We start from the raw sequence: 20,869 nt of genomic DNA, 5'->3' as shown, positions 1-20,869 counted from the left end.
TTTGTTACAATAACACCCCACTCTTTATATCATTATCTGTATTCATTGTCTCTTATTCCTATAACAAATTACCAGAAATTTAGTGGCTCGAAACAAATAAATTCAACAAAATTATTAATGCTATTTATATCTTTTAAGATTCTTAGTTGAAATATAAATTGCTGACTCTCGCTAATTGGAGTAGAAAAATGATTAATTCAAGTGTGATTGAATGAGTCATACAATGATCAGAATATCACCAAAGCCAGGGAGAAAATGCCTCAACTCACTGTTTCAGTCAAATGAGGACAATGTTTTCATTTGTATGTCCACGCAAATAAGCCGGCAACACAGATTCTTCCAACACTGTCCCATCGGACGCTGTTACAATCCGTAACACTATCAAAAACAATTGAGAAATCAGTCAATAATGTATGAAATCATAGCACTCCAATCCACTATTGAGGAACAGATAGCACAGGACTGGGATCCCTTAGAGAAAAAAAAATAGACATATTATACCAATTTTTCAGTTTATTAATAAAGGTGCTTTCTAGATCACGCTGAAGAAAAGAGAAGCCAAAGAAAACTTACACAGAACTAAAAGATGCTTGTATTGCCATTAGCCAGGGCATGGAAAGAGTCTTAGGAAGGTCTTGCCCTTGGATGGGTAAATTAACCTTAGTAAAGGCTGCTCCGCTTGTGTCCTTCAAAACTAAACACAAACATATGCACACACTTGAAATAATCAAATCTGCAGTCACTTCACTGCATACCGGGAGAAATCCAACATTTCTAAAGGAAAATGACAACATTCTTCCAGCAACAAAATAAAACGTATAGTTCCCAGAACCAAACAGAAATTATTAAAAAATTATTTAAAAAAGAGCAAACAAATAAGCAAGCACCAAGCAGGTGTATATGCGATAAGAGCAAATCCAATAAATCAAAACAAATATAAAAATGACAGAGATCATGGAATTTACACATAAAACCAGTAAGAACAGTTACTAAAATATCAATATGGCCCAAAACATGAAAAACAAGAACATACCTGGAAAAGTAAATGAAACTATAAAACAGACTTAAATGGAACATTTGTACATGAAATTTACTTTGTATGAAATAAAACTCACTAAATAGACTTAATTGCAGATTAGATAGGATAGAAACAATCTGTGAAACCGAAGATACAGCCACAGGCATTATTCGAAATGAAGACCAGAGGGAACAAAGACTGAAGAAGGCAAAGGTTGAATTGACAGAGTGGCCAATATGGAGCAGGATGCCAGTCATGGGTTAGACACCCTGGAATGAGCAGAGTGGGAGAAGGGGAAGAAATGCAGGTGGGAAGAAATAATAATTACAAATTTTCTGAAAGTTAGGAACACCACATACTATACAAACAACATGTTTACTGAACCCTAAGGAGAGTTGAAGTAATAAAAACCCTGTCAAACCACATCCCAATCAAATCGTTGAGAAACAGTGATGGGAGGAGGGGACAGTGATAGGGAGAAAATTTCAAAGCCAGCAGAAGAAAAAAAAAGACACATATGCTGTACATACTGCAAAAATGCAGTAAACATTATATTACATTTCTAACAGTATAAACAAACTATAACAAACATTGCTTTATATAGTTTTTGTATATTGTCATTTTATTCCTTTAATCTGAATTTTAAAAGATAAATGACTAGGTTAAATATATGTGTAATACTTAGTATAAAAACTTTGTGTATATACTGCCCACTATCCCTGTGCATGAACTTGAACTACCCATAGTCATTATGTACGTATCATTAAACTGTATTATTGCACACAATGAATAGTATGGTTTGTAATACTGGCCACAACTTATTTATCTTAATTGATTTTTTATGTGAAAACTGTTTCAGTTGTTTTATTTTTGATTGATGGTAACAACAGTTTCTCTTAAAATAATAGCTTTTTTTTTAAATAATAGCATTTTTTAAACTTGGATTTTTAAATCAATGTTGGTGTTTGCCCTTCATTCTTTGAGGTCTTTGGTTTCTATTATAATATGAGAACTGTTTAATATACTTAACATCTGAATTAAAAAAATACAAGAGATACAAAACAAAGACCAAGAAATAAAGAGATGACAGGAGAATAAGACATTTGTGTGTTAGGGTCAAGAGAAATAAGGGAAATCAAAGTTTTTCAGAAACAGGAAAGTCAGCAGATGAAGAATGCACTTAACGCTAACAGATAATTTAAATGAGCTGGGGAAAGACCAAGGTTTTTGGATTGAAAGGAATCACCGTGTTAAATACTAGATTGACGAGACAAAAGGCAAACATGTAACATTCCTGAATTTTGATAATAAATTTTGCAAGCTTCACCACAGAAAGGGGAAGTTTTGGACAAAGGAAACATAAAGCATAGCGGTATCTGAACTCTGAACTGAATGCTTTAAGCATGAAGTTTGGATGATATCCACAATCTATTGAGAGAAAAGATTACAAGCTATGAAACCTTATCTGTCGGGATGAAAGAAAGATGCCAGAATGTAGGAAGGAGCAGATAGTATATCACCATGTACCACATCTGAGAAAAATTCATGAAAAAAGTCGCTCATCAAACAGCAGTGAACCAGAACCTCGCGATGGGGACAGATAAAAAGAAAGAAAACATTGCTGAGTGAGGAATCATATTTGGGGTATTTTATTTTGTTTATATTATAGTGCCCAGTAATCTTTTGTAAATTTTCTTTCTTTCTTTCCTTTTTTTTTTTTTTTCTTCTTTTTGAGACAGAGCCTCAAGCTGTCACCCTGGGTAGAGCGCTGTGGCATTGATACCTGACTTTCAGGTTCTTGGTCTCAGTGATTTGAAGAATAAATCCGCGGACCGCAGATCAGTTTCAAGACAGAATTTATTTACAGAAAAAGAATACAAAAACACTAAAGTTTCTAGTAGGGAGAGAAAACCCAAGTCAGGAGAGAAAAGCTGTTTTTCTCTCCGTCTCTCTCTGTTTAGCGGCATATATTGACGCATGGGTTCCTTCTATATGAGGCCAGGAAATGAATGGACACAGTCTCGTCAGCTGGGGCAACGTGAGTGAATGGACGTAGTTCCTTCCCTGGGGCAAGGTGAATGAATGTACTAATGAATGGACACAGTCCATTCACAGAACTGAGGCCTAGGAAACTTACATGAAATTGACCTAGGCATAGGAAATGGAGATTCGGTATTTAGTCCCAAGTGTAAAGGGAAGGAGACACCAAGTTGCTGGTGTCTTTCCTGCCGTTGTCCAGTCCCTTTGGCTACTGGAGCCTCGGGGGGGTAGGGAGGCTCCCCCCCTTGCGTACGCTCTAGCCTGCTGGTTCCTCTGCTGGCTGATGAGGCACCAACACAGCTAAGGCAGAGGTGGCGGGTCCTCCAGCCCAGCTTGGCTGAGCTGGCTGGGGCACCACCTGTCCTGTATCAGCATCACAGCTCACAACAACCTCCAACTCCTGGCCTCAAGTGAGTCTCCTGCCTCTGCCTCCCAAGTAGCTGGGACCACAGGCGCCCGCCACAACACCTGACTATTTTTTGGTTGCAGCCGTCATTGTTGTTTGGTGGGCTTGGGCTGGATTCGAACCTGCCAGCTCAAGTATATGCAGCTGACACCTTAGCCACAATGGCACACCTATGATATAAAAGAAGAAGAAAACTTTTTGGATCCAATGGTCAGAAAAATAATAATAATAATAAAAAAAAAACAGTAGGACATGTCAGAAAATTGGTCAGAAGAGTATACACGTTTTTCTATAAACATCAGGTTGAATATGAGCGACACTTGGACTGTGATGTGCATTAAAGAAAATCAGAATATGTTAATTAAACGCAGGAGAAATAAAATCTAACCAGAGCAAGCTGGATAAGAAGCGGGGTGCCAAGGAGCTTCCAGAGCTGGATGTGCAGTGAGAGTCACCACCTACACTTTACCTCTACAGCAATCGCTTTGCATATTATAGCCTTACCCATACTGGTCATGGAAATGTCTAATTGACTGATTAAGAGTAAAGTCCGTAATAGAGATTGTTCTACATTCTTCTTTCTGAACATCTATATCTCTGAACCCAATGGCATCTAGGTAGGTGACCGATCTTACTCTTTCTCCAACTGCTCCTTCAAAACATCCACACCTACAAAACACTGATGATCACATCGGAGTCTTTTAATTATTTTTGTCCTCCAGGTACACTTAGAACAAAGTCTCAAATATTTCTGTTTATAAAATACTGTGTAATCTGTCCCTCATCAGATTTTCCTGCATTCTGTGCAGTAGCAAAGCTGAAATACCCATAGTTCTCAAATGCATCATGGTTTTTTTCCATGTTTTTACTAATGCTATTCTGTAATCCAGATTTTTTTCTCTCTCTGTTCCTATATACTATTTGCTTTTAACTTCAACTCATTTTGTAAGAACTAGCTCAAGTTTTATTCCTCTGTCAGACGTCTACTAACCTAGATAGTATTCACTTCATTCTACAGAACTATGTTAATACCCTCACACATCACGATTGCATTTTGTTATAAGTGCCTGCATTCTTACAAAACTTGTGCATCTCAGAATCAATACAAATTTTATTAATCATGGTATATTCAGGTTATTGCATAAAAACTGATTCTCTAGTAGCTGCTCAATAAATGGAATTTGAGAGAGTGAACTGTAATAATCATTTTACTCTTGTTATTTTTTATTAACCTAATTGTAATAATGATAGCACTGGCATTAAAATTCATTCTGTTTTTCTCTTTATTTATTTTACTAACAAAGGGATTGAATTATAGTAGGCTTCATTCCACATACCTTCCTTACAGTGGCAGTGGTGGGGAAACCTTTGTTAATTATACCATTCTAATACATTTGTCATGTTTTAACAAATAAAACTCCCTGATTATTAAAATACTCATTCTAATTAAAATATAAAGTTTTTTTAGTGACAGTAGATTAATAGTTCTGACATTTAAAGCTGAATTTCAATGCAGACTCTATAATTGCATATATATAAACTTTCTGTATGGAAAGATAATTTGCATGTGTAAATTAATCAGAATAGTTAGATTTCTTAATAAATTGTTTGCATGTATACTTTTGAAAGTCATTCTGGACTTTTAGAAAATTAAGTCTATTAAAAAGTTGTTATGTTTTTTAAAAATAAACATTATAAAACTGGTGTCTTACAAAAAAATGTAGAAGAAGAAAAAGGAAAAAGAAAAGAAAACTAAACTAATTTCTCAAAAACCATTATCAAGGAATGTTTCGATATCCAAAACCAGCAGTTTAATAAATACATCAAATATAGCCATTTTTCATTTTAACTCTCTTAACCTAAAATGAACAATTAAGCAATATATAAATATCTGATAAGGTATAAACTTTTCCAACAGCTGAAAAAATTAAACACAGAAATATTTTTACCTTTCATATTTTTAATTGCATGTATGCCAGCGCAATTAAGATTTCATGAAAGGTACAGACATTCAGCAGAATGTTATGGCAGACACCTATAGTCTTAGCTTCTTGGGAGGCTGAGGCAAGAGAATCGTTTGAACCCAAGAGTTTGAGATTTCTGTGAGCTGTGAGCCATGGCAGGCACTCTACGGGGGCAACAAAGTGAGACTGTGTCAAAAAAAAAAAAAAGGCACATAAATTCAATTTAGGCCATGTAAAATCGTAAAATTATAAAGAGGCTTTTAGGGAAAGACAGTGCTTGCCATTACTTGATCACTTATCTATAATAAACAGGAGAATATATGTGACATTGGTAGTATAGTTGAATTAACCCATGTGCTTTCTGAAACCAGGCAATTAAAGATCTAGTCAGTTTGAACACTAAGGTCACTTTCATGATCATGACTGAAGAAACATTTCTTAAGGATAAATAGCCCACCTTTCTCCTTCTGGGTTTGGGGATTGCTTTTAAAGAAACCACAATGAGCCTACACACTACCCTCTCTAGCTAGGGCAAAACAAGTCCTTCCAATAGAAATCACCCTCAAAAGCTGACTTTTTCTTCACATTATTCTTTAGCTAAATTCTTCTCACTGACAATTTTTAAGCAAATGGTCTTAATTTGATATTCTGTATCATATTTCAACTCAAATGCATATAGTATTTTATTGCACTTTAAACAGTGTTTAAGAAAACATTTTTCAGTTTAGCAGTTTTTCACCCATGGTAATTTGATATTTTCCTACACAATCTTATTTTTAAAGTTACAATTATAATTTTGTGGCAAGATTCTTATTTTTTTTAAAAAAGAGATAAAACTAGTTGTAATGTACATTTTTTCAATAGTAATTTGTTATATTTTATTTCTTTGGACAGTCTTTATTCATCAATGATATTCTTTTAAATTGCCCAATCTACAGGTTGTTCGCTTTGCCTGAAAACCCATTCCTGACCAAACCAAAAAAAAAAAAAAATGAATATGCTTCATTAAATAAAAAATACTCTATTTAATACTTTTCATGGCTGCTTCAGTTGCTTTCTTTAAAATTTTAAATAAATAACAGAATGTTTCTTTAAAAATAACATTCACTTATTAATTACCTCATAATATATGCATTTTAATATTGCTGTTTCTGTCCTATTACCTGAACATTTAATTGTTGTTGACTAACAATAAATAATACAAGAGTTAACAAATAATGAATGATTCCATACCAACACATTTTTGGATTGGTAGATTAACTTATATAAAATCTTTATATAAAAAACTTTTCTACTTACATAAGATTTGCAATTTGCCAAAGAAACTGAAGTCATTAAAAGATTCTAAGTCATCACAAATTACCCCAAAACTCAGTAAGCATGTGGCAAATGTACATAAGAAATATATAAGAGAAAAAACAATAGATGATCAGGTGGGTCAGAAGAAGGGTTGAGGAGATTTAGTAATATGGGGCTCCTGTTCAGAATGTTAAAGTGTGGCGGGGGTTATATCTACATTTTTGCTACCTAAGACTATTAAGTACAAAACAACAGTGGAAGTATTTTTTTTTTTCTATCCCAAACTTGGGTGTTAAACTGCTTTGAGGGAACTTACCTAGTCAGGTTCTTTGCAAAAACTGGTTCAACCTAAAATAAATACAAGAAACTCCCAAAGAAGAGAGTTAACTGTGCCCCTCAGAGTTGGTGGTGTACTTAGGCTAGTGCCAGGTTAATAAGGGAAAAGCCTCAAATCAAGAAAGTATTTATTGCTGCCAAGTTGGGTAAATAGCCCCAAGGAGAGGTGGCTGTGTTAGGAATAGCTTCTTCAAGAATTGTAAGGGGCAAAGCACACGTGAAGATGGTTGTCCAAGGCCAAGTGCACGCAGAGGAACATAATCAAGGCTGAACCAACCAACATGTCAGCCTAGCGGGAGGGAGCCCAGCAACCGGGGGTGCAGCACACAGTGCTGAGGGGGTGGGGAGCGGAGGTCTCAGAAGAGGAACAAAGGGAATATATTGACTGAATTGGTGAACTTGACTGTATACAGGTCCCCATGGGAGACTTTGAAATCACAAACACACCACACGTGTTCTGAACATTGGGAAGCCTAATTGGTACCATTTCTAGATAACAAAAGTTGGAAAAAAAAAAATAAGACCCCGATAAAGCATTTCCTCATCCTTGTTTTCTTTCTGGTTTCTCCTTCTCCTCCCCAGCTCTACTTCCAGTAAACTCCTTTTGATATGGGAAAGGCCAGAATTCCAGGCCAGCAAACTGGGAAAAGGAGAAAAATTGACAGACGGGGGGAAAGCCCAGTAACTGCTAATGTTGCCACATCACATTCCCCCCCCAGGATCTTGTGGGAAATAGGTCCAAGGTAGAAGAAAGTTGTGACCATGTTCCATGAACGAAAGTATCAGATATTTGAGTCATCTACGTATAACTGAAAACAAAACAAAACAAACCTAGAATCTGCTGAGATTTTAACCAGGCACTCTGAATGATGCTATCATAACCAGTACACAATGCCAAATATTATAAAGTTGTTCTGTACTTTATAATCTCATTGTATTGGGCTTTAGTTGTTCAATATAGTAAGGGAGCCAGGAATGTGTTTATGTTTGGCTCCAAAGAAAAGATGTCTAATGTCAAGTTCAGGGTGAATAATTTAAGCCAGTGAGTAGAATATTTGGGCTAAGCCAAGTAAAAAATGTTAACAGATGACAACAGTACAATAAGTCGTATAATTATATTTACGTATACCTTCTTTGGTGAAGCAGCCTGGAACTCACATATAATAGTTATAGTTTGTTTTATAATAATTAATTTTCAAAATTTATATTTATCCTAATTTGTGTGCTATTGAATAGGAATACCTAAAAGAAAAGTCTTCAGCCCACCATTTACATATAAAATACTGAATGATTCACTCGTCACTTGATTGAATCACTATTTATATCTACATATTACTCAACCATTAAAATACCCATATTACTTGATCTCAGCATTGATAATCAATTTAGCAACAGATACCCCATTTCTATGCTCTCACTAACTGTACCCAGATACCATGCAGTTTCTGCTGACACCTGCCTTTGGCTTAATGCCTTCCCCAAATACCTGTTGAAATATCCATCAAAAAATTCTGGAAATATTCGAAATGAAAATTTCAGGGAAATTGTTCAGTGATTCCATTTTCTTCCATCTCAAATAATGCTATCGACTTTGAAGGAATAAGGAGAAAACTTAACAAATAACTCAGTTTACCGCCCTCCCTTAAAAAAAATATCCTGTTCCTGTTGTATGGCTGGAATGCTTATATTTAATGGGAATGACATGTCATGACCAGAATGTGAGAAGCCAAATCAACTTGGCTCATAGAGAAGAGACGCTTTCCTAGGGCCTATAGCACAACTGACCTCTCTTTCCACCCTGTCAGCTTTGGAGTACTATTAGGGAAGAATTCAAGCCCACATGCCCATCCACCCACGAATGTATCAATAAATTGTGGTATATGTACACCATGGAATATTATGCAGCCATAAAGAAAGATGGAGACTTTACCTCCTTCATGTTTACATGGATGGAGCTGGAAAATATTCTTCTTAGCAAAGTATCTCAAGAATGGAAGAAAAAGTATCCAATGTACTCAGCTCTACTATAAAACTAATTGATAGCTTTCATAGGAAAACTATAACCCAATTTTAGCCGAAGAGTATGGGGAAAGGGGAGAGGGAGGGGAGGGGAAGGGGGAGGGTGGGTAAAGGGAGGGTGATTGGTGGGATCACACCTATGGTTCATCCTATAAGGGTACATGTGAATTCTAAATGTAGAATATAAATCTCTTAACACAGTAACTAAGAAAATGACATAAAGGCTATGTTAACTAGTTGGATGAAAGTATTTCATATTGCATACAGCAACAGCACTCTGTACCCCAGGATAGCATTAATGTACACAGACATGATTTAATAAAAAAAATTTTAAAAAGCAAAAATTCAAAAAACAAAAAACAAACAAATAAAAAGCTGCTGATATAAGCTTTAATACCCTGACCCAACAATAAGCATTAAGATGGAAAAATTAACCGTAATCAAATTTAAAAAGTAATAGCTTACTTTTAAATCTTCCTAAGATTATTCTTAAGTCTCAACTTCACCACCACTCTATTAGCAAGTCTTCCCTGACTTTGTTTATTCCATGATCTGTGTTTAGCTTTCTAACACATTTTGTTTTACATTTTATTATAGCAATAAATTTTGTTACAACATTATGTTGATATGTTCGAGTGTCTGTTTTCTTTTCTGGACCATAAGCCCTGAGAAAACATAAATCAGGAGGACTTCATTCATTGCTGTGATAACGCTCCCTGGAACCTTTAGTTACATGTAGGCAGGTGTTCGAGATTGAATGACCTTTATTTTAAAAGTGTTACATAATTATTTTGAAGTAATTATTTAGTACAGAACACTAAAGCATCACATTTTTAAAGTTTATTATTATTACTTTTTAATTTTTATAGATAAAGTTTATTTTTCCCCTTAAGTACCCAGAACATTTGTATTAATAAAGTTTTTAATGGAACAAAGACTGCCATTCATTTGAATATTGTCCTGGAAGATTTCCCTTCTACAGAAGCTGGCAGAATTGTTGAGAGAGACAGTCTGCTCAATACCTAAATTACTTTCTGTGCATAACCTCTAGGGGAAAAGTTTGCTGTCTCCTGCTTACTTCTCTTATGTATGGATTAGTGATTGAGCCAGGCTCTTTCTGGTTGTGGGCTCCAGCCTCCTATCACTGCAAACAGTATGACATTGGATATTCCTGTCAAGAGGGGGGAGGGACTGTCCAAGGTCGCCTCAGAATAGGACTGCTAGAATAATGGTAACCCAGAACCTTCTACTATACCCGACAATGTCCAGGCATTCCCCAAAGTGGCTGTAATTGGCAACATTCCCACCAGCCAGAAACAAGCGTTCTTATTGCACCATCCTTGCCAGGAGCTGGAACTACATGAGGGTCAATTCTGCCCATTTTCAAGGGTAACATTCCCTCTTCCAGCTGTGTGGATTTTGGATCCCAAGTAAGTTCACTTCAAATGTTTCAAAAATACTTAATACAGTCCTTCCTGCTCAGCTCTGAATCCTTGTAAGAAGTGACCAGGGAGGCTCTCTTCCATGTAGGACTTGACGGTCTCCACTGTGCCTCCCTGGGGTCATCCCCTGCAGCCAAGGATGTTAAAGCAGTGGTTATAATGCAGGTGTTGCTTAGGACCGCCTGCACCCATTCTCCTGTCTTCAGCAACCACAGCTTGAGTTTCTTCATCCTTACTTCGGTTCCACATGGCTCCACTTAGCCAGTGTTGTAGTGGGCACCTGTAGTCTCAGTTACCCAGGAAACAGAGATAGGAGAATCCAGGAGATGGAGGTTGCTGTGAGCTAGGCTGATGAAATGGCACTCTGCTAGGAGCCCACCACCTCCAGGTGCTCCTCGACGCAGGCCTGGTGTGGCGCTGATGTCTTTGCTTTGGGGGAGGCGAGCACCCAGCAGGCTGGCGGCGGGGCGAACTCAGCGCCTGGACTCGCTCCAGCGAGCCCCGGAGCACCGAACTGCAGCTGCTGCCACTGCTGCCCGGCTTGGGGCTCGCCGGGAGCAGCCTTAAAGTTTATTAATTTTTCATAAAATTGTAACAGTATCTAAATAATTACATTGTTTTTCTTGATTTATTCAGTTAGCTAGTAGGTTGGTCACAGTTAATGGAATTAAAGGTTTTTTTTGTTTTTTTTTTTTGCAGTTTTTGGTGGGAGCTGGGTTTGAACCCGCCACCTCCAGCATATGGGGCTGGCGCCCTACTCCTTTGAGCCACAGGCGCCGACTGGAAATAAGCATTTTTCAATTTAATTATTCACCAGTCTACTCCAGGCCCATTTACATGCCTTAAGAAACTCAGCCTCGTGCTTTTCCTTGTTTCTCTGTAAATGAGGAATCACATATGGAAATTGATTATGATGCCCAAATGCAGTAAGGTTGATGGCGAAGGTGAGTCGATTATCGTCTGGCTTTCCCATCACTTAAACAGGACTCAAGGAGGAAACTAAATAGTGCTAATAAATCCTCAAAAGAGCAACAAAATACCACTTCCCATTTTTTCAAGCTTGCATTTCAAAACTATTTGCGTTGAATTATTTATAAAATACATTTGTATTGTATTGTTTTTACCCAGTTAACTTTTAGTATTAGTAATATTATTAACTAGGACTTTACTTCATATTTGTGTTTGCTACCACTGCTTTGTTGCCCTACAAGAAGTTCACATAATATTCCCACTAGAGATATATCATTAGTGCAAGAGATTCCACTTAACATTTCATACTCGGTCTCATAAAACAGTAAAACTAGCTTAGGCGGATAATTTCTACCCAGGTCTGACTTTTATCCTCCAGACATTTTGCCTTTCTAACTTGCATGGATACTATTAGTTTTATGAGAGTTAGGACAATTTGGGAAGAAATGATAGAGTACATTGGCTTAAAACATGACAGTGTAATGTTTTTGAGGAATTGTATTTGCCTTAAATACATCCAAGAATAGAGTAATAAAAGTAGTAAATGTAGTCGCAACCTTTCATTAAAATTATGTCAGGAGTTACGTTTAGGTTTTTCTTTGAGATTTTATACATTATTGCAAGTGTCTGTCTTAAGAAATATTTTGTTGGCATGGGAATTGATGAAGACAGGAAATCACTTTCACAAAAACGGGTATAAGAGGAGAGATATGACATGAATAGTTTAGGTGCAGTCTCATGCTTCCATGTCTGACTAGGAAGTCCTCCTGAGATTTTTCCAACTCTGAATTTCTCCAAGGAATATATTTACACTGGCTAGGATTCAGGAAACCTAACCTCTGTGAAGTGATTGCTTATAATAGTTGCTGCCCCTGGCCCATAAAACATTTTTAAAAAAGAAACTCACAGATGTGATATACAAGAAAAATTGGTACATAAAACCAGCTAGCAGAATGTCAAAGGAACACAGTGGTATTACTATCTCATTAAATTACAAGAACACAGTATTCTACTGCTATGTTCCACCAAAGATGTACCAAATGAAATTTACAAAAATTTTCTCTCAACCTTTTACAAAAAAAAAAGCAAAAACGTTTTATTTGAATTCATGTTATTGAAGCAAAAGTGAAACTGTGGTTATGAGTCTTAAATGTCTTTGGCGACAAGATAACCATTTAAGCCTTGATTTAGAAGATAAATTTTTTTAAATAAAGAGTCATCTATAAATTCGCAATACCAGTTTCATTTGTTAATCATTTCGATTTTATAAAATCTAAAAGGAACTTCAGTTAAAGTTCTGGGGGTTTGGGTTTTGAGTATGGCATTTATTCATTGTATTATTTTTTATATTTTATCTCTGATTGTGAAAGAGTTCTCACCTGATGCATATTGCCCCTTTTATTTGTTGATTTGTATAATAAGTTTGTCTTCTAGATGTCCCTTACTCTTTTTCCTTTTTTTTTTTTGAAACAGTGTTTCAGCTTACTACCTGGGCTGTAGTGCAGGTCACATCTCCATAGCTCACAGCAACTTCAGACACCTGGACTTAAGAGATCCGACTGCCTCAGATCCTACTGCCCAAGTAGCAAGGACTACAGACACAGGCACCACCATGGGGAGACTTATTTATTATATCTATTTCGCAGAGGCAGGCCTGAAGCCATCCTCCTACTTTAACCTCCTGGAGTAGTGGGATTTCAGGTGTGAGTCATTGCACCCAGCTTAATTAAATATATGTTTAAGTATTCAATGCATTGAATCTCCCAAATTACCAATCTCTTCCTACAGTTTTATGTTCTTTTCCTTTAATGTTGAGATCAGTGTCATCTCATTTTCTTTTTCGTTCTTGTTTTACTATTAGGTAGTTAAAAGAGTAGAGGAAAGATTGGACATTTATATGATGTAGAACATTGACCATTCTATTCCTACCATTAACTCAACTTGGCAGTACAGAAGGGAATACCTCACAGGCGCTTCAGCTTTACTCCTTAGCCCTGCAACAGCCAGGACAGCCCGGCGAGAACAAGCAGGTGCACACTGTACCATCTGCAACGTGTGTACTGGGAATTAGCCAGGAAAGATGGGTTTCCTCTTGCCAATACAATCAAAATCAGAAAATAGGTGACAGAGATTAAACGATAAATATGTTCCTGTGAATACCTAACAAAATAGGCATCTTCACCAATAACTATGTTCAACTGAATTAGTGACTGACAATACTGAAAAATAAAAATATAGCAATTCCCTTGCATTTGGATTACACGTGGTATTAAAGTTACCTTTAGTCAAATGTGACTAAAGCATGTTCCATTCAATGTACAGAAATTTTGGCTGAAGAAAGTCCAGCAACTTAAGTTTATTGACACAGATTTAGGTTGTATGCCATATGTGGCTATGGTAGACATCAATATTTGATCATAGGAATGTTTCCCACTGTGAAAATCATACCCTAAAATTCTTTTCAAAATTGTGGGGTACAAAACTACAATGGACAATCACAGATGATTCATAAAAAGAAGTAAATTTATTTTAACAGACTATAGTTTCAGGTGTTAGGAGAACTCTTCTCTCCTGGGCCTTAGCCTTACTATAGTATGGTGGCAAGTTACATCCCAAAGACTACTATAGTTCTGTTTAATAACTCAAGTTCTATCAAGTGTCTAAAATGTGGACACACAAAGTGGTAGCTAATATCCCCCTTTTGCTTTGACCAGAGGACTTCTACTTAATGAGTTGCATAGATTAGTATATATTATGCATATATTAGTATATAGTTATGCATATGACATATATGAAATATAAATAAACTCTATATAATCTCTATAAATTTATATGACATATAAACTTTCACTCTATAAAAGTTTTATTTTAATCTGTTGTGATGGAAAGAAAAAGATTACTTAAGTAATTTATTAAATGCAGACAATAGTAAAGTTACCACCAAGTTTTATGAGGATTGTATGAGATACTGTAATTGTTCAGCCAGGCAACTAGTATCATTGCTTTTATTCGTCAAGTTCAAGTTCATTATTCTTTTGTGTATTAATCAGCTTTGTGAGTCTTCACAATATCTTGACTCAAATAGAACTGATTCTGTCTCTGTTAGGCAAGGAGACTTTAAAAAACCCTCCTTAAAATGTATATAATTTGATATCTAATGTGAAATACTAATCATGGCAAAGTATCTTCATTATTCATTTTACATATGAATGATTTATGATAAATAAATAAAAAGATACTCAAGTCAGGTCTGAGCAGGAAGGTTCTATATCTCACACTAAGTATGGCACTGGCCAGAGTTGTATTAAAATTGTGTATTTCCATCAGGGACCAGCCTCAACATGCTGTGAGTCGACTTCCTTATGGTGTAATGGTGCATAGAGACCAAGGAAAATTATTAATAAGAATTATACAATATTAATATAGAGAAATAATAGACACAGACAAAGAGATAGTTTTAAGAGCAGAAGGCTGGGGAGGTTGCACACATTTCTTTCTAAGGCTTCCAGTATGCCACCTTGAGTATTAGGCTAACTGTATTTATTTCATACACCAGTGTTATAGTCATAAATCTCATGAAAGCAAGGCAAATAATCTCATCATGGTTCTTGCTGCTCTTGCATTCCTACTAACTAGACTAACTCTACAGCTGATTACCTTAAATGCATAGATTTACTTGTTGCTTTTTACTGCTTTAAGGTCTATGGTCTTCATGTAAATGATAAGGCAGCCAATTAGAGGCTGACTCAAGGACCAAATCCTAGCTGACCCACAGTCACACACCACAGATGTGATGTTTTAATACTCTGACAGCCTCGTGTCCAAACAGATAGGCTCCTCTTAAGGTGGCAGAAGAAAAGAGAACTTTCTTCTCCTTATCTGGTCTGGAGCAGGTCTTTCTGAGTTGGACAAAGTTTAAAGAGTGCACTTTCCCAGAGCACACAGCGCCACCCTGGCAGAAAGCGGCTTCAAGGGCTCCAGCCAGCTGCAAGCTCAGCAGCTGAGGGGAGGAGGATATTCAATACATCAGGCCTCAGACTACTAAAGCGACAGGGTCTCGCACTTTGTGCTCAAAGCCAGGAAAATGGGTCTGAATCAATTCTCTATTACTGCCCCCCTTTGACCAGACGCTGTTTCCTATTCATAATATTTCTAATCTGCTACAATTAATAATTGGATATTGGTTTCAAACTTATAAAATCATTATTACTAGTAATGCAAGCACATCAAGATATGACTCCCTTAAGTAGTCCCACACGCACGCTTCACATGTCTGGTACTGACCTAAAACCTAATGAAGGGTGCAAGATCTAGTTGACATTTTCTTAGTCTCATATCTCATGATAAGAAAATTGATCCCAAGTCTCTACGTGCATGAAAGTATCTCTTTCTTTTAGCATGTGTTCAAGCTACCAAAAGAATTATTTCTGATGGAATATAGGTTATACATGTTTTAAAAATAGTTTCAATAAACGTTATTGTCTGGAGGGAATTTTTCAACGTTTGAGTACAATTTTCTAACATTTATTAAATTTAAATCATTCTTTTAAGATTAACAGTTGATGGTAACAATCACCATAAATTAAGATTTTAACCAATAATACAAATGATTTCATGTTACTAAACATGTAAGAATTTGTAATAATTCTCATTTTTGCCATTCAACAGGCTTACACTCCTTAGAATACACAAATTGGTGATATTGAACACCAAGTTTCCAACAGAACATTTATAACCCCTACCATCATCGGAAACAGTTCAACTCAGAGATGTAGTTTTCTTTTCTTGTTTTCTTTAAATTTCTCTTTCTTTCTTCTTATTTTTTCCTTTTTATTTCTCCTTTTCAACCACATTTAAAGTTCCAAATGGAAATTGTTAATGAATATAAGAAGCACACAGGAAATAGAGACATCTCATTGACTCATGGTTTCACATTTTCATTTTATGTGTTCTAGAATTTTCCTGTTTGCAATTCTGCTGCCAGTGAAGATAAATTAATTTCCCATAGAAGTATTTTCAAAGGCACCATGAGTCCACAACTAAACAATAAGAACAGGAACAAAGGAATAAAAATTGTATTATACATTTTCAAACGTGACTATCCACAAATTTGCTGTCCCAAATAGATAAATAAATTAACGTATATATTTAGCAAATATGTTTTCTCTGTATGCTGAAAGTACAATAAAGAGTAATTTCACAAAAGTTGTAAATGAGGTAAATAATGCAATATAAAGTGGCAAGTGTTATCAAAAATTAACTTTTAACTAAAGACAGAAATGATACACTTTCCTTGGTGTTCTGGAAGATAATTTAGCAAGGAGATATTCATTTTAGAATTAAAACTATTAGTAGAATTTATCAAGGAGATAAAGGACAATGCCTTTCTAAACAGATGCTAGAAGATCTAAAAAGGTTTACACATGTCACGTTAAAGAAAATCTGACTTGATTTAGATAGAAGACAGAAGGTGGATGGTTTGACAATTACACAAGAAAATGAATAAGGTCAAAAATTAGTGGGGGTTTGTTTGGCAGGTCCCTACAAAATTGGAATGTTATCACATAAATTAGAGGGAAGCATAAAAGGGATTTAATCAGGAGTATAGTATAATCAACTTTATTTGGGGAACAATTTCTCAAATATTTCGAGGATAAATTAGAAGAGTAGAAAGTACAAGCTGAGAGATCATGTAAAGGAATTATCATACGTACATGAAAGATAGATAGTAAATAAGGCAGCAGCATGAGTGGAGAAAGGGTAAGTGGGTGGCAGGAACACAGAATTAAAAAGCATTTGCATATTGGGGTTTGAGACAGAAAGAACTTTGGAAATGACTTTCAGTCTGCTAACTTCTGAATTAGATATTTTGATAGGTAATGGAATCATTAACAAGACAGCAAATATAAAAGAAGAAATTTGCCCTGGGATGAATTTGGTTTTACATATACTTAGTTTGAGGTGTGTAAAACAGAAAGTAGTTGGCTCAAAAAACACACATCTATGAAGGGGTTATGAAAATTATGGAGTTAGATGGAAGGTGAACGATTTGGTTACTGAGGAAATTTAGAGTGTACACAGTGATGACTCCGAGAAAACTTTGAGTCTGAGAAAGTCATTATGTGTGTGCAGGCAGATGTACATACATGGGTGCATACTACAGATGTATGTGCTGATGTGCGTATTTATTTGTGTGAGGCCTGTATCGTGCTAACAGTAATTATTTTATTAGTTTAAATGTACTTAGGTAGGGCTTTCATTCTCTTATTGTCAAAGGAGTATCTTATCACTTCCCAATTTCATTAGCCTATTCATTTTGCCTGCCTGGTTTTTGTGTAATTAAAGTTAGAATAATCACTGAGTATTTACTGCTCAGTAAGATCTTTTGTGTGTAGTAATACTAATAGTTCATATTGAATATTTGTTATTTAGAAAACCCTGTGATAAATTCTCTAAATATATAACTGAGGTCTTGATATATAAACAGAATAGTGAATATACCTACTTTTACATATTCTTATTAAAATGAAAAAAAAACATTTGCTAAGGAACTTATTCTCATATCTGCAGCAATTAAAATTACCCCCCCTCTTGGGCCCCAAATGTAAACTTTATTAAAAAACCATTGAATAAACTACACTAGTTCTTTTTTCCAAAGAAGCATTATAAGCATTAATTACTAATAGGATTGTTAACCTAATATTTGCCTCAGTATTTAATCCCTTCTTCACGTTTTTCCACTTACCTAGACAATTTCTTAGGCCTTTACAAAGTTTCTGTCTTGTGCATGTACAGTGTAATTTGATTCCAGACAAAAATCTCATACGTAGAAATCATATTGGACAGAGCAAGATTCTTCCTCAAAAAAATCATATATAGTCTACATCCTGGAAGGATCATTTTGAAGCTCAAAGTATCATTTGTACGTGCTAAAGTTATCTGTAGAGAAAAAGATTAACATCAAGCCATTCTTTTTTAACTAAATACTTGCAATATGATTAGCTTGAAAAGAATACTAAGAGAAAGTGAAAAATATGTTATATACTATTAAGTTGCAGCTAAACATAAAATAGTAAGTAGAGTAAAATCATTTTTCTTTTGTTTTCACTTATATGAAATTACTCAATGAAAGTAGATTATAATATTCCTTCATGTAATCATTTGAAAATAATGGGCTTTGATGGTTGTTACCTAAAACTAAAACTGCTTCATTTTTGCTCCATTTTTCACATCACCCTTTCGGTATTATGATTTTCCACTAGAGTATAATCCCACTAATCCACTGGGAAATGTCCTCATCGTGTAATCAGGGAATTTATGGCAATTGACTCAGTGTTCAGATGTTCCTAATCATCTAATCCAAAAGGTTTCAGTTGTTACACAAAGGCTTCCACCAAGAAACTTGGGAGGTTCACTGTTCTTTAACAGGGGTTTTGGAGTTCCAATCAAGAAAATGAATGGATCAATAAATTATGGTATATGTACACCATCGAATATTATGCAGCCTTAAAGAAAGATGGAGACTTTACCTCCTTCATGTTTACATGGATGGAGCTGGAAAGTATCTCAAGAATGGAAGAAAAGGTATCCAATGTACTCAGCCCTACTATGAAACTAATTTATAGCTTTCATATGAAAGTTATAGCCGAATTATACCCCAAGAATATGGGAGCAGGGAGAGGGAGGGGAGGGGAGGGGAGGATGGGTGGAGGGATGGTAATTGGTAGGATCACACCTATGGTCCATCTTACAAGGGTACATGTGAATCTTTCTAAATGTAGAATATAAATGTCTTAACACAATAACTAAGAAAATGCCATGAAGGCTATGTTAACCAGTTTGGTGAAAATATTTCAAATTATATATAAAACCAGCACACTGTACCTCATGACTGCATTAATGTACACAGCTATGATTTAATAAAAAAAAAAAGAAAGAAATGGCTTCCATCTGTATACTGTTATGGGACTCTAGAAGGGTTATCTTCAGTGTTATTTCCAGCTAAAACTCTCCTGAGCACATTATCCATATTTGCATAATGTTACTTGCCATGTTGTGTTACACAGTCGCATCCACACGCATCTAAAGAACGGCATAACCATGACATTCCAACTAGATATAACGAATACTGGACTTTTTGATTAGATGATAATATCATCTGCAAACTCAAATTGCTTCCCAGTTTCCTTAATGTAAGTCAAAGCACAAGCTATTGTATTTCCACAAGATTTATCTTTCCAAAACCATTTCTCCTTACTGTGTAAGTATACCTCATCACTATGAAAAATCTCAACAGGCAACTATAATTTTCAAAAAATAGTAATGCAATTAGCTGTATCACAAGGAAAGTGTTAATACACTAATTATATACATAAAGGTAAGGGTCACTGAAGGTTACATTAACAAGATAATGCATATATAGCTAGATGGATGTATTTTATCTTAATTTTAGCACAAACAAAAAATTTTAAATTAGCAGTTAATTGTGCAATTTTTAAAGTAATTATTTATAATACAACTACTTAGATGTACGATGTATTTTATTAGACCAACATAAAAATAGCAAACGAAAGATACTTGTAATTTTGCAGGAATTTTGTAAATTTGCAGAAATGCCTGTAACCTGAAGGAAATTAGAAAGCTCATAGGTTCTCTGCAAACATATTCAGAGGGTTTTATCGAGTTAAATTAAGCAAACTTACAAATAGAAACTTTCTGAGAGAGCCCTTTATTTCAATCTTTAAATTAGGAATGCATTGTGCTCATTTCAGCAGCAAATATACTAAAATTGGAACGATACAGAGAAGATTAGCATGGACCCTGCACAAGGATGACACACAAATTCATGAAGCTTTCTGTATTTAAACAAAAAAATTAGGAATGCATTTCTGGAGTTTCAAACTTCTGTGGGTAAAATGAATAAAATATGGTAATTTAAATTACTATATAGTGTACCCCAAGTCCTGTCTCGTCCCCCAAAATCCAGAATGGCATTTCTGCTATATGAAGTGAACATAAATTTATGCATATGTTCTTTATAACATAAAGGAAAAGAATAAATTATTAAATAAGATTAATTACAGGGTATATTTCTATTAATGTCATTTCCTAGAAGGTGTGATGGTAACAGGGTTTATCATTGATGATCGTATCAGACAATGAATAAATAGAATGATTTCTATCAATTTTAGAATTTTAACTATGTATGTTTTTTAAAATAATAGAGATATGGGTAAAAGTTGGAGAAGAAATCAGGCAATGCAAATAAATTAGAAACTTATAGAAAGGAATTGAACAGGGAAATAAATTGTCTTAATTCCTAATGCAATATAACTTGGAGAAACATGAATTTCATGAGTCAGTAAGGCATGCAATT

At 35.3% G+C, this 20,869-nt stretch overlaps 1 non-coding gene across 1 annotated transcript; it reads left to right on the top strand.

Annotated features, from left to right (window-relative positions):
- Positions 1-20,251: 20,251 nt before the first annotated feature.
- LOC111723353 lies at positions 20,252-20,358 on the top strand. The gene has a single exon (XR_002771917.1). It is a non-coding gene; the product is annotated as a U6 spliceosomal RNA (small nuclear RNA).
- The last annotated feature ends 511 nt before the right edge of the window (positions 20,359-20,869 follow it).

The sequence above is a fragment of the Otolemur garnettii genome, unplaced genomic scaffold (genome assembly GCF_000181295.1).
Source record: "Otolemur garnettii isolate 467f Iridium unplaced genomic scaffold, OtoGar3 scaffold00010, whole genome shotgun sequence".
NCBI lineage: Eukaryota > Metazoa > Chordata > Mammalia > Primates > Galagidae > Otolemur > Otolemur garnettii.
The sequence above is the reverse complement of the archived record's forward strand: the minus strand, read 5'-3'. Positions and strand labels throughout refer to the sequence as shown.